This window comes from Symphalangus syndactylus, chromosome 10 (genome assembly GCF_028878055.3).
Source record: "Symphalangus syndactylus isolate Jambi chromosome 10, NHGRI_mSymSyn1-v2.1_pri, whole genome shotgun sequence".
In the NCBI taxonomy this organism is placed as follows: domain Eukaryota; kingdom Metazoa; phylum Chordata; class Mammalia; order Primates; family Hylobatidae; genus Symphalangus; species Symphalangus syndactylus.
The window spans coordinates 92,372,067-92,387,500 of NC_072432.2; the positions used below are offsets into that span (position 1 = coordinate 92,372,067).

Below are 15,434 nucleotides of genomic sequence, written 5' to 3' on the forward strand. Positions count from 1 at the left end.
ATAATTTATCTGAGAAAACAGCTCTTGACTTTAAAAAGAGAAAATGGAAAACACCAAGTCTTTTACTTCAGCTATAAAAATGGTCCTTTTTTGATAAAAATGTGTATTTTGAAAAATGAATAAATAAATAAAATGGTCTTTGTGGACTCTTGTGGCCAAGCAGAAAGGGCACTGGGCCAGGAGCAAAGCCTTTACCTTCTGGCAATGGACCTGTCACACACCTGCCGGGTGACTGTGGGTGAACTGTCTACTCTCTAGTCTTGTTAACTCCTCTGTAAAATGATGAAAGGATATTGACGTTCTCCTCCAGATTGAAGTTTCTATTTGTATTATAAGCTTTTTAATTAAAAATTGTACAATGCTAACGGCATCATTATTAGCATATCTAGAAAGTATTTCCCAACATTGACAAGAAAATGAAGTCACTGTAAGATTGTGTTTGTCATAATACATGTCAATTCACCTGTGTTCTTTTGAAAGCCACTGTCACTTTCCATCACTCCTTTAATCATGCACTGTATTCACTCTTTCTCCTGGTAACTTTTTCCTTCCACAAACAGCATTAAAGCTGCTTCTTATTAGAACCTTTCTAAAAAGGGTAAAATATTTTCTCCACAAAAATCCAACTAGGATCGACTATTTTGGGTAAAGCAATGACAAAACAAATTTTAAGACTCAGTTTTGAGCAACAGTTTCCACCCTCTCTGCACATAATCATATAGCCACCCTCATGCATTTTATTTTCCTCTTCATAAGTTCCCATGACCTCAGGCCCTAGTCCGCTAAGTAATTTTCCTCCCATCAAGCCCATCTCTACCAATGCTGCATGCACAGCACTACACACTTTTTCTTTTCTGAAACGCTGCTTCCACCCTTCACCATCTGTATTTATGCAGAATAAAGTCCAATATCTTGATGAACCCTCAGACCTTTCTTTCCGCACTGGTCTGTGTCTCTCTGAGCAGCTTTAGCCACCTGCACTCCCTTACGCAGCCTGTTTCAGCCTCTCAGAAGATTCCCTGTTCTAGGCACATTCCAGACCCTCCTCACTTGAAACATCTCCCCTACTGCCCCCATCCCTTTCACTCTGTCAATCAAACCCCAGTCATCTTTCCAAACTCAGCGGAGACTCCCACTCCCCTCTGTATAGGAGCTTTCCCTGAACTCTGCATCTTGAAGGGTGCTATCTCTGCTTGGTAAGGTCCACAGCCCGAAGTGGCAAAAGAAATGACCAAATTAGACTCAGAGATATTTCCCAGTGGGGCTTGGATTTCCTTAGCAGGGTGAGTCCATTTTTAGTCGGCATGAGCGTAAGGTCTGCCTAAAACATGGTCAGATGAGACAGAAGTCAGACTACAAAAGAGGTCCCTGCCCAGTCTCCACGGTACAGGGATGGGGAAGCCCAGGGCGAGCCGGCTTCCTGGGAGTTGGAGAATGTGAGGAAGGGGCAGAGGCTGTGGGGCCTGGGATTGGAGGCAGGAATTCAGACTGCACCAGTGGAGGCTGCTGTGGGTGTCTTCACCTTCACTCACCAAGTGTGGTCATCTGGGTCCCGACTATTGTGGGCTTTCTACCTTCTACCACCTCCACCCTCCAAAAAATCTTTTTAGAGTAATTAGAAGAGGTATGGTGAAAGCTGAATTCCCTAAGGCCCTAGAAGTATGGCTACTTGGGTTTTTTCCTTCCAGGGTACAACATAATCTACTCTTAATCCTTGTTCCAATAGGCCAAAGGGAACTTTTTGACACCCTGCAAGTGGTTGGTTGACTGAGGCCTGATACCCACAGCATTCAGGTGACTTGCCTGGGTGATAATGGAAATGATAATATAATTAACACATTACAGAGCTCTTACCATGTGGTAGACACTGTTTTAAGTATTGTCACTCATTCATGTTTTTAATGCTCATAACATTTCAATATAATGGTTACCATTATCATTCCAGTTATATAATTGAGAAAACTTTTAGTGTCAAAAGGTTAGCTGCTTTGCCCCAAGTCACACAGCTACTAAGTGTCAGAGTACAGCCCAATAACTAAGGTTTTCATTTTGTTTTGTTTCAATTTAGAGGAAAAGCCTTCGCCAAACCTTTTCTACCATGAAGCCAGGGGAGAGAAACTCACATATTTGTGGGAGGCAGAGTCTTCAACACTCCCCTGACTTTTCCTCTTACGGCATCCTCTGGGATCTTAGGGCCGCTCATTACCTGAAATGCAAAAATGGCATGTTTAATTATTCATTTTCCATCACCCCTAATGAGGGGATTAACTGTCTAGTGAAACAAAAGGAAATAGTCTGACCTTCAGGCTGCATGGAAGTGATCATCACTAAAACCTCAAGTCAGTTTAAGCGGACAAATGAAAGGATTTTACTGATCTGGATGCAAAGGGGCCATCGGGGTCACTAACTGAAGTCACAATGGAGCAAAGACAATGAGAAAATAAACATGTGCTAAAAATTATGTTTCCTTAATTGTGTGCACAGGTGCTCTACAGGGGTTTCCAAAACTCCTTTTCCTTACCTGTTGTCTCAGGGCTTTGAGCTTGGGTGGAGAAAGGGTAACAGGGCTGTGGCTTGCCAGGAAGACAGAGGAGGAGAGTCTGTGGGCATGGGGCAGAAGTCAATTCTGTCTCAGGTATAGAAGAGCACGAGGAAAGTAGAGGCTAACTTAGAGATCTATTAATCACAACCTCAAGAACAACTGGTTCATTTTTCATTACTTGGTTGATTGGTTTGACCAAACATTACTGTGGGAATGATTCGTGAACTATTCTGCTGCATGGCATGTAAACACAGCCTTCTAATCTAGACCTTCGCTATTAAAATGGTCATAAATAGCTGCAAATTACTACTGTTGTGCAACACATGACTTCATCATGGCTTCTGGCAGAGCAGATGGGAGCCACCGTCCAGGCCCTGCTGCAGTGTCCACCTTTCCCGTAACATTTAATGAGCCCAGGGTGATTGGTGCTGCACAGATGACAAAATGGCATCCTCCTTGCCCTGTTCTCTTCCAAGATAAGACATTTTTAAAAGGCCATAAAGCCTTGAAAGTCTCCCCACACAGATATTGCGTGACCTATAAATATGCATCTGCTCAAACTATGGCAAAATGCATCACTATTAATAACTCCAAAGAGTCGTGGAGATTCAGACAGTCCAATTCCTCTGCCAAAAGTTCAGAATGTTTGCTTAGTGCTTTTTTTTTTTTTAAACTCTGTTCTTGGTTTGCTTCAGTACATTTTCTATTTAGATACTCCACCGAGTATGTGTCAAACTTTATCTGTGCCCTTACTTGGACATAAGAGAGCATACAAGACAGGAATGGAAGGCCTTTACTGTTATTGGGGTTTTAAAAATTGTGCTTGCTTCACAAATATTTTCCATTTCTCTCTACCATAGCAACCATTACCTTCACCATATAGGCAAAAATGGCTAAAGGAAAAGTGAGGAAACTCTTCTAAGTTACTTATATTGATAATTATATTGTATTATTACCTATTTCTTGAACAATAACTGTTTCCAAGCATGTTGCTCCTATATGTCATTGCTAAGCCTCAATGTTAAGTTAATAATCAATCCTACAAAGTAAGTGTTATTGCCATTTCACACACCAAGACTCAGCAATTAAGTAACTGGCCCACTGGACACACAAGCGACTCTCAGGACTGTAACTCAAACCCAAGGAAGGCTCTTTAGCTTGTGCCATATGAAACCACCAGTAGTCAATCCTTCCTGACCAAAAATGGCAGTTTTATGGTTCAACCTAATAGCAAAACGTGTTGCCCTGGAAGGAAATCTAGACTTTCTTCCTGATGTCACAAGGACTCTTTGCAGACTGACACCATGTTGCAGGGAAAACTGTATTACACAGTACTGGGGTAGAGGGATAGGGGAATGGGAATGTAGTTTATTATCTTTGCAGCAATTATTGATATTATTACAAGTAAAGACATGATGTGAAACTGCAAAAAAGTAGCAAAGCCTGTCAATATGTCTACATTTTTGGATATCTGAAATATATTTACATTTTTAATACACTTACTTTTTTTGGATACATTCTATCTGAAAGTTACCACATGTAGTCATGCTCACCAGACTTTTCTAAGGGTTGAAATGACTTCTAGTATTTAAAAGCTAATGATGTTAAGATATAATTTTGGTAGGCCATGTGTTTTAATGAACAGGTAGTTGATGAGTCTATTACAGGATGTTTTAAAAGGATAATTTGGTAAGAGCAGTTTAGTTTCTTGGGAACTACTTGGGTGTCAACAGATAGAAGCTATTGTTTAGGACAAATGATTTCTCTGAGTTCTCTCTTAGAAATAATGCATAATAAATTCAAATCTCCCCCCCCACCCCACCTCCTTTTGTTTTTGAGATGGAGTTTTGCTCTTGTTGCCCAGGCTGGAGTGCAATGGCGCCATCTCGGCTCACTGCGACCTCTGCCTCCTGGGTTCAAATGATTCTCCTGCCTCAGCCTCCCGAGTAGCTGGGATTACAGGCATGCACCACCATGCCAAGCTAATTTTGTATTTTTAGTAGAGACGGGGTTTCTCCATGTTAATCAGGCTGGCCTCGAGCTCCCGACCTCAACTGATCCGCCCGTCTCAGCCTCCCAAAGTGCTGGGATTACAGGTGTGAGTCACCATGCCCGGACCAAATCTTCCTTTTAATTCAGTTTTTTCCCTGTGATCCATATTATAGTTTTCCCCATATAATCTCCATATAGTCAGAATGGGAAAGGGGGCTCATGATGATAATTTTGTGTAATATAGAATGGCTACTGAACAGTGGATTGTTAAGTGCATAAATATTGGGGAGACTTTGTGTTACAAGTTTTGGGGTAAGGGATAAACAATAGGAAAAGGCTCACTCATTAAGTCTTAGAATGAGATTTCAGGTACTGAAGGAATCTCATTTTACTGAAAAAGAAACTAACGAACAAGAAAGCCCAAAAAGTGACAGCTTCACTCACTGGTGGTATCACAGTGACTAGCATTTAGTTCTCTTAACTCCTGGACCAGTACTCCTGCCCACCCCTCAGCCCCACCCCAAACCATAGGTTGGTTCCAAGTAAATATGTCTTCTCCTTGAAATCATCTGGTATAGATAATAATAATAAAAGATGTGCCTAACAAATAGTTATACTACAATACCAAGTATCTGGGTGATATATTTAAGATAGAATGGAATAAACTAGATTCTTCATATTTGAAACAAAATGACCAAATAACTTTTTTTTTCTTTTTTTGAGATGGATCTCACTCTGTCGTCCAGGCTGGAGTGCAGTGGCACGATCTCGGCTCACTGCAACCTCCGCCTCCTGGGTTCAAGCGATTCTCCTGCCTCGGCCTCCTGAGTAGCTGAGATTATAAGGCATGGGCCACCACACCCGGCTAGTATTTTTATTTTTAGTAGACATAGGGTTTCACCACTCTGGCTAGGCTGGTCTCAAACTGCAGACCTCAGATGATCTGCCCACCTCAGCCTTCCAAAGTGCTGGGATGACAAGCATGAGACACCATGCCTGGCCAATCAAATAACTTTTAAAGTCAACTCTTAAAGGCTAAGTGAAGAAGACATAGACTTATTACCACAATCCAGTCTGATTGGTCTTTCTTAGGGCCACAAACTCTGAAAATATTTCTTTTCTATTCTCCTTTTTCTAGACTTTATATTTACCTCCTGTATGGAAGACATCAAATTTGAGATACTTAAGAGTACACTTGATTTGAGTTTCTGATTCAATATTTTGAATGGAAATCTGAACCAACACAAAGTTAATGGTAGCTTTACTGTATTACCTGTAAGCCAAGCAAAATAAGTGAAAGGGAGAAGAAGTGCTTTAAATGCCAGAATTCCTAATATCTTTTTTGGTATAATGATAAGCACATATAAGAAAAAAGAAGACAAGAATATTCATTGATGGATGGATGGATAATTCAGTTGGTTTATACATTAGCAATCATTCATGCTGTAAAATTGGAATGTTTAGAAAATAAATCCTACAATTGTACCAGAAAAGACAAGAACAGAATATGACAGAGATCCAAGCATGCCAAAAACATCATTTTCTTTTCTTTCTGTATATGACTTTTGAGTGTTCTGAATCCTACCCTTGCCTTTAATGATATAGAAAAAGGAATAAAACGGTAATCACAGTCTGTCAGAAACTGTGGTCCTTTCTGAATGAAAATAAATTCTTCTAAAACAGTATTTATGAATAGTTCTAGATTCAAGAATTTCTATTAATATTTCCACATTGGCCTTAAACAGAATCTGTGAGAATGGTCCTTTTTCCAAGTATGTAAACATTGCTCAGTGTAGCCGCTTGGAGCCACTGAGTTTATACACCTGTACCTGCATTGATGCAAATGTGCTCTCTGCCTTCTGTGTTTTCATCGGAAAGTCAGCTTTATAACTGGCATGGAATGGACTGGAGCCTGAAAAACTGTGGGCTGATGCTGGGGGTGCCCAGATGGAATGGGAGGCAGGGCTGAACTAGAAAGTCCTTTTCAATTGCTGATACTGGCTTCTTTATCAACCCTTTATGAATATGACTGGGCCACCTCTAAGTCTTTTTTTTCTGGACTAAGGAAAAGCTAATAGTAATTTCCTGTCTTCCTCATGCTCTTCAGTTTTAGGAGATCTCACAGAAGTGCAAGGACACATGGGAGTGCAGAGGGAGTGGCAAAAGGGAAAAGGAAGGTTTTTGAGGAGGTGTTATCTGAATATTAGGCCCAGAAGTTCTCAAAATATTCATTCTGAGAGAGGGAGAAGGAATATCTATTAAAATTATATGTGGAACATGTATCCATTCAAATGGATGCTGTCACTGCTAGTGTGAGAGCAGTGAGTATAAAACCACAGTGGAGACAATCTCCGCTTTCAAGGCATTTACAATGGACAGAAGAGCTTATGTAGTATGTGGTGTGTGGAATGTGGGAGGAAGGAAAAGCTTTATGTGTGATGTTAAGTAGCCCTCAAAAAGGGGATAGTAAGTGATCTGCTACTGAGGTAATAGCCAGTGTTCCGGTGCTCCTCCTGAAATAGATTACAACTGATGCCCAAAATGGTATCGTGAATTGTTATCCCTTATTGTCTCATGTGGCCTTCTCACTGCTGTGCTCTTCTAAAGTGTTACTGGAAAAGTCAGCAAACTCAGTATTTGACAGTGTGAAAGTTTTTCAGATCCCATTCTTTCTTGATAGGAGCAAGGAGGGCCAAACTGAAGCACCTGGTTCCCAGAGGAGAAGGGGACGGGGGAAGTCCATTGGTCAGAGATGATTGGTGGCTGGGAATCGAATCTTACTCAAATTAACGCAAATTAAAAACAGGAGTTAACTGTAAAGATTAAGCCAACAATTTTGCAGACACCCACCAGCAGGAAACAAAGTCTAGCTAGACTTCATAGCGACCAAAGCTGGGAAAGAGAGAGTCAGAAACTCAAGTTGATTGGTCTCCAGTCTCCGACTCTTTCTCTCTTTTGTTTTTTGACTCTTTCTCTTTTGACTCCCTTTGCTTTAAAAAAAATACTATGGCCAGGTGCGGTGGCTCACACCTGTAATCCCAGCACTTTGGGAGGCTGAGGTGGGTGGATCACGAGGTCAGGAGATCAAGACCATCCTGGCTTACACGATGAAACCCCGTCTCTACTAAAAATACAAAAAGATTAGCCGGGCGTGGTGGCAGGCGCCTGTAGTCCCAGCTACTGGGGAGGCTGAGGCAGGAGAATGCCATGAACCTGGGAGGCGGAGCTTGCAGTGAGCCCAGATCGTGCCACTGCACTCCAGCCCAGGCGACAGACTCCATCTCAAAACATAAAATAAATAAATAAATAAATAAATAAATAAACAAATAAATAATATTGTTATTAATTCCCTGTGAGTGTTGCATACTCTTTGCTTTTTAAAAGCATGTCTAATTTCCTTTGTTCATAGACTTTGGCTTCATCTGTTTATAATCTTGCTCTTAAGTAGCTTTAGTTGTCCTTCACTTTGGCTTGCATTGGCACCAACCTCAGCCGCCGCTGGATGGGAGCTCTCAGCTGCAGTCCACAGTTACTGACTGTAGTTTCTGTAACCTGGCTCAGAATCGTTAAGACAGAGTCTGATTGTTGTGGTCCACGAGTCTACCCCTGGTCTCATTGGAGTGGGGCAAGGCAGACATGGGGTGGGGACAGGGCCACTTAGGCCTGTCCTTTCCAGCAGCGACTGTGAATAGCAGGAATTCTTGAGATGGGAGCTGGGGAGGCAGCATAAATGCCCCAAAGCATGTCAACTACTACCCAAAAGCAAATGCCTCCTTTTCACAGACTGGCATGGGGCAAGCCTTACTTGGAAACGGTAAGACCTTATTTGCTATGGCATAAAACCAAGGATAGTCTTCGGAGCATGGATAACAATTTGGAGCATGGGTAACAATTTGGTTTCTGGTTCTTCTTCTACAAATTGCACAGAAAATAAACTGCTGCTGTAATGGTGGCACAGCCATCACTGGGAATCTTTGGGTGCACTGAGGAGACAGTGCTAGGAACTAAGGTACTTTTCATTCATTCATCCAATTAACTGTAGCAAGCACCTACTCTGTGCCTTGTGGTAGAAGAGCAGAAGAGTCGTATAGCCTCCAAAAGTGTACTGTGCCAATTGCTCTTTGCAGTTTGTTTGTTGGCTCTTCACTGAACCACAGTTTAGATTTCACCACTGAGAAGTTCCCAAAATACTCTTGGAATCCATTGTACATAAAAATTTCTAAAAGCAGAGTATTAACAAATTGAGATACACAAACAATGATAATTTCTGGCTCTGAAAACTAAGTTCAGTCCAGTGCCTGCAAACAAAAACTAAGCAGAAGGACTAAAATAAACAAAATATTATCAGCCCTGCCTTCCCTTCTTCTCCTAGGCATGGCTTTAATGTGGGCTTCCAGTCATGAGGAAACCCCTGTGTTTGCTCTAGGCAGATGTTTATGTGTGTTTTGATTCTGTAAAATCTAGGGATAAGGAGCTGTAAGAAAAAGGAAGAGGGTGCTCATTTAAGAAGTTGTAATTAAATGTGTGTTTTGAGGGATGTATTTTCTACAGGTACATTTATCTTTATAGACATAGGAGTTATTTTAGGTATTTCTAGTTGATACAGATAGAGGGTCAAATTAGGCCTCAGGAGACTTCAGTTCAAGTCCTGACTCTGCCAATATAAATGTAAATGTGGGTAAATCCCTTGCTCTCCATGATCCTCTTCTTCTTTGCTTTTTTGCCTAATTTATCAAGTTGTTAAGGGAATCAACCGAGGGGCTAAATCTTAGGGCTTTTTGAAAATTGCAAAATACCATTTAGTAAATGTTTGAATTCGACTGGGTGTATTTAGTACTTAATTGAAAAAATCAATATTGCTGCCTGATCTCGCTACTAAAGCAATCTCATACAGTCTTACATATCTACTTTTGGCAATTATTTAATCAAATTCTATCTCAAATATATTTTAAACCAGCAGAGTTAACTTACATAGTGGCACTATTCCAAGTTTATTTTCTAATATATGTAATAGAAGCTAATTAAAGCACTCATTAGAAATGCAAACACATCTCCAAAGCAGGTAATTATTAAACAAAGCAAGTAATAGCTGTAAGATCCTTGTAACGAAAAGTCTACTTTTAAATATTGGCTTCTCTAAAGCAATGGATAGATTTTGCAAGTGAATCCAATCCACAGACCTGCTAAGCCCAGATTATGTTTATGAAAGTTATTGTGTTAGGTGCTGTAGAGTGATAAGATACAAGAAAACTGCCTCTGCCCTCAATGAGCTTAAGAGGACAGGATACAGGGAAAGCTAAATATAGGTGAATTAATTTATGTGAACAGCTGTACACATTACATTACTATTATATCTATATATCTATATATAATATATAATATATAACGTGTATTATATATAAAGAAGATAAATAATCCTTTAGTCCTAACATAAAGCCACATCAGTTTTAAAGATGAACAATTATTGAAATCAAAGTTTATCTAATAGCTCAAATAACATTTATATTATCAGAGCATGTTTATCTAATGTGTAATATAAGATGCAGATAATCTCTAAATAGCAACGACACTAAAATATTCCTAAAAAATCTAAAAGGATGACTAACTATGGGATATGATGCTGTACAGAATGGGTTTCCCATGGGGCTGGAACACTGAAGCACGGGCGTAGTGCTCAGGAATGCTTAGACACTGACTCTCCTCGCTCTTCTCCCTGAGATGAGGATGTGGTCTTCTGATGTAAAACTAGGTTCAGAAACAAGGAGACCTCAATTATTGTAAGCATTTTCTTAAACTGAGTCATTAAATACAGAGAGTGTTTATATAATTGCTTCTCTGGCTAGGAATGTAAACACTAAATATAAAGTACCTGAGACAGAGTAAAAAAAACCAAGCTTCAGGCCGGGCGCGGTGGCTCACGCTTGTAATCCCAGCACTTTGGGAGGCCGAGGCGGGCGGATCACGAGGTCAGGAGATGGAGACCACGGTGAAACCCCGTCTCTACTAAAAATACAAAAAATTAGCTGGGCGTGGTAGTGGGCGCCTGTAGTCCCAGCTACTCGGAGAGGCTGAGGCAGGAGAATGGCGGGAACCCGGGAGGCGGAGCTTGCAGTGAGCCGAGATTGCGCCACTGCACTCCAGCCTGGGTGACAGAGCGAGACTCCAGCTCAAAAAAAAAAAAAAAAACCAAGCTTCTCAGATCTGTCTGACCCACAAATGAACCAAAAATTGGAGTTACCAGAAAAGGAATTTATAATACTTATGATTAATATGAAAAATAAATAGTGAAATGATTAATAAAAAGGAGAATTTCACTAGAAAGTTGGAATCTGTGAAAAAAATCACAAGCATATTTTAAAACTCTAAACATTGAAAAAATATCTGAAATTAGGAATTCAAATGGATAAGTTTACAGCAGATGACACACAGCATAATTTGTGAATAATGGGCTGGATCAGTGAGCTGGAACCCAGATAAACAGAAAGTATCTACTCCTGAAGCACGAAGAGAAAAAAGAATGGAAACAATGGCAAGAACAAGATACATATGAAACTTTTCACATATATATGATTGGAGTTCCAAAAAGGAGAGAGAGAATAGAGGAGAAGCAATATTCAAAGAGATAATGGATAAGAATATCTATGTATTGATATAAGAACAAGGAGCAAGATATACAAAGAAAATCACATCATAGTCAAACTGTTGAAAACCAAAGATAAAGAGAAAAATTATAAAAGCAGCCAGAAGAAAAAAAAGAAATTAGCTTCGAAGAAGCAACAATAAGATTCACAGTTGATTTATCAACATAAATTATAGATGCGAGAAGACAATATTGTCAACTTGAAGTGCTTAAAGAAAATAATTGCCAGCCTAGAATTATATCTTGCAATTATATCCTTCAGATATGAAAATAGAATAAAGATGTTTTCAGGAAAACTAAAGGATCTTCTTCAGGCAGAAGGAAAATAATCTCAGCCTAGGCAACAAAGCAAGACTTTGTCTCTACAAAAAAAAAAAAAAAAAAAAAATAGTGGTCACAGTGGGACACACCAGTAGTCCCAGCTACTTAGGAAGCTGAGGTGGGATGATTGCTTGAGCCCAGGAGGTTGAGGCTGCAATGAGCCATGATCACGCCACTCCATTCCAGCCTGTGTGACAAAGCGTGAGACACCTGCCTCAAAAAAAGAAAAAAAGAAAGAGAGAGAGAGAGAGAAGGAGAGAGAGAGAAAGAAAAGAGAATTCCAGACAGAAAAATATGGAAATGAAGGGAGGAATAAAAAACATTGGTGAGGGTAAACATGGATATTTGTAAGTCACTATTGATTATAAAAGACAGTAATTATAAATCCTTTGTAGTATAAAATACATGTAGAACTAAGATGTGTAGCAAAAATAACAAAATCAGGAGGGATAAATCATTTAAAAGGTCTAAGGGTCTAATAATATCAGAGGAGTGGCAAAAATAATTTGTATAATTCTGTAATAAATCAAGGATATATATTGCAATCTCTAGGATAGTTACTATTAGAATTAAAGAAGTAAAACTTGCGAGTTTTTAGAATGAAATCATTGAATAATTAAAAAAATAGATGAAAGAGAGGGTGAAAAAAGAACATAAAATGACAACAAAAGGAATATAAAAGAAAAGAGCTTAATAGAAAATGAAAATAAGATGGTAGCTATAAGCCCAATGATGTCAGTGATTACATTGAATGTAAATAAACTAAACTTGAAGTAAAATACTGTCAGATTAGATAAAAAACAAATCTTCAAATCTAATAAAAAGAAGTGTTTAATGTGAAAGGAAGGCCAAATATACCATGCAAACACAAACCTGCCCCTGCTCCTAAAGCTGTCTAGCTATACTAATATCAGACAATGTGAACTTTAAGACAAGAAACATTATTAAAGATAAAGTGAGACAGTTCATAATTATAAATAAATAAGTTCAATAGGAAATGAGTACAATCCTAAATCTCTGTGCACCTAATAATATAGCTTCAAAATAAACTAAACAAAACTGGACAGAGCAATGAGAAAAAAATTTACAAATCAGCACTCACAGTGGGAGGCATTAGTGCATCTCTTTCAAACACATAGCAGAAAAAGTGAAAAATAAAAAATCAGTAAGGATATAGAAGATATAAACAGCACAGTTAACATATGTAATCTAATGCCATGTATGCAAAATTTTACCTAATGACCACTTCATAGTCACTTCAAATATGCAAAGAACATAAGAACATTTATTAGAATCAATGTATCATAACAAGAAAAAAGTCTCAACAATTTCAAAATATTGAAATCTTTCAGAATGTCTTCTCTGACCACAACGGAAGTTAAGCTAAAGATCAATAACAGCAATAGGAAAAACCCAAGTGCTCAAAATTAAGCAATAAACTCTAAATAATCCATGGGATAAAGAAAAAAAACCAGAAATTAGTTTTTAAACTTAAATAATAAAAATTACATTTGAAAAATCATGTGAAAAAACTAAAATGGTGCTTAGAAGGAAATATATAGTCTTATATTCCATATTAGAAAGGAAAAAGCCTGAAAATCAATGATTTAAGTGTTAATTTCAAGAAAGTAGAGAGAGAGCAGGAATCAAACTTACAAAAAGAAATGATAAAGATAAAAGCAAAAACCAAGGAAATAAAAATCAAACATATAAGAAAGACAATAAAGCCAAAGTCAGTTGTTTAAAAACATCAAAATCTGAAGAAGACTGATAAAAAAAATAGAGAAAACAAATTTTCAACAACAGCAATGAAAAAGGAGACATCACTATAGATCATACAAGCATCAAAAGGACAATAAAAGGAAACTTAAAACAACTTTATGCTGACAAATTTGACAATTCGGATGAAATAGACAAACTCTTTGAAAATACAATTTACCAAGACTGACAGGAGAAGAGATGAAAATATCAATAATTTAGGATGTATTTTTTTTTTTAATTAAGCCCATTATTTTAAAAAAGAAAAGCCTGGGCTCAGATAGTTTGTCAGTGAATTCTTCCAAACACTTAAGGAAAAATTAACAGCTGTCTTGTATAATTCTTCCAGAACACAGAAACAGAAGGTGAGCTTTCCAGACTTAAAAAAAATTATAATAGCGTAAACTTGATTTTTAAACCCTGACAAGGATTGTGAGAAAGAAAATTGCAAGCCCATCTTTCTCATAAACATTACTTAAAAATTCTTAACAAAATATTAGGAAGCCAAATCCATTGATACAGTAAATGGAGTGCAAGTTTAGTCCAAGTGTGCAAGTGTGGCTTACCATTCAAAAATCATAAACATAATTCACCACATTAACAGAAAAAGGAGTAAAATCATACAATCATCTCAAATGCAGAAAAAGCATTTGATAAATTCAACATCCATTTGTGATGAAAACATGTAATCAATTAAGAACAGAACTTTCTTAATCTCATAAAGAATATCTACAAAATATCCATAGCAAACATCATTCTCAATGGTAGTATATTGCAAACTTCCCCCTAAGACTGGAACTGGGTCAAGAATGACCACTGTCATCATTTCAGTCTAACATTGTAGAAGGAGGTCTAGCCAATGCAAAAGGCCAGAGAAAGAAATAAATGTCATGGAGATTGGAAAGCAAGAAATAAAACTGTCATTTCCAGACAATAAGATCATGCACATTCAAAATTTATAGAGAATCTGAGGACAAATTCTTAGAATTAATAAGAGAATATAGGAAGGGAACTGGATATACAGTCAACATATAAAAACTAGTTGTATTTGTATATATTGGCAATAAACAAATAGAAAATAAAACATATTTCCAATAGCATCAAAAACTCAAACACCTAGAAATAAATCTAATTAAAGATGTGCAAGATCTCTAACTGAAAACTAAAATATTATTGAGAAAAATTAAAGGAGAGCTAAATAAATGGAAGTATATGCATCATTATAATTGGAAGACTCAATATTGTAAAGATGTTAGTTCTCTCCAAATTAATACATTCATCCATGCAATTTTGGTCAAAATCTAAGCTACAGGTTCTTCTTTTTCCAGAAATTGACAAGTTTTCCTAAAATTCGTATAAAATGTAAAAGCTGGGAATCACCAAGGCATTCTTGAAGAATAAATATAGAGGACTTACACTATGAGATATCAGAAACTATTATTATAAAGTTGTGACAATCAAAACTGTGTGGTACTGGTGCAAGAACAGATAACTGTCCAATGAAACACAACAGCGAATCCAGAAGTAGATCTGCACATATATGATGGCATGATTTATGATAAAGGTGATCCTGCAATGCAGTAGGGAAAAGGATAATCTTTTAGATAAATTGTGCTTTGTCAATTCAACATTCAAGTGGAAAAAAAGGTATTCTAATGTTTATTTCACATTACACACAAGAGTCAACACCAGATGGATTGCAGAAATAATTGAAAGATGAAACAATAAAACTTCTAGAGTAGAACATCTTCATGACCTTGGAGTCAGCAATGCTTTGTTAAATAGAAAATAAGCAAATGAAAAAGCATTATCATAAAAGGAAAAAATGTGATAAACTTGGTTACATTAAAACTAAAAACTTCTGTTCCCCCAAACTGAGTGAAAAGGCAACCCACAAGGTGAGAGAAAAATATTAACATATATTAATTTATATCCAATGCAAACACACATATATATGATTAAAAAACACAAACCTAGAATGTATAAAGAACACCTACAAGTCAATAAGAAAAAGTTGAACAACTCAACAGCATAATGGGCAAAAGTCTCATAAAAGAGGATGTGTAAATAAACATACAGAAAATTGTTTCTTAATTCTCAGGGAAATGCAAATTAAAAACATAATAAAATAATACTTGCTATCTACGAAAATGGCTAAGAGGAAAAAGATGGAAAATAATA

The 15,434-nt window shown here is 37.6% G+C and overlaps 1 protein-coding gene across 3 annotated transcripts in view; it reads right to left on the reverse strand.

Annotated features, from left to right (window-relative positions):
• PCED1B (PC-esterase domain containing 1B) overlaps positions 1-15,434 on the reverse strand; it is a 132,811-nt gene that overhangs the window by 105,718 nt on the left and 11,659 nt on the right. For 2 of the 3 annotated variants that reach the window (XM_055295135.2, XM_055295133.2), the window contains exons 2-3: positions 2,124-2,206; positions 196-272 (exon numbers count right to left, since the gene is read on the reverse strand). The gene's annotated coding sequence lies outside the window, so the exon portion shown is untranslated. Of the gene's footprint in view, positions 1-195; positions 273-2,123; positions 2,207-10,403; positions 10,696-15,434 lie in introns of those variants that run through there. The other variant, XM_055295134.2, reaches the window with a different exon arrangement.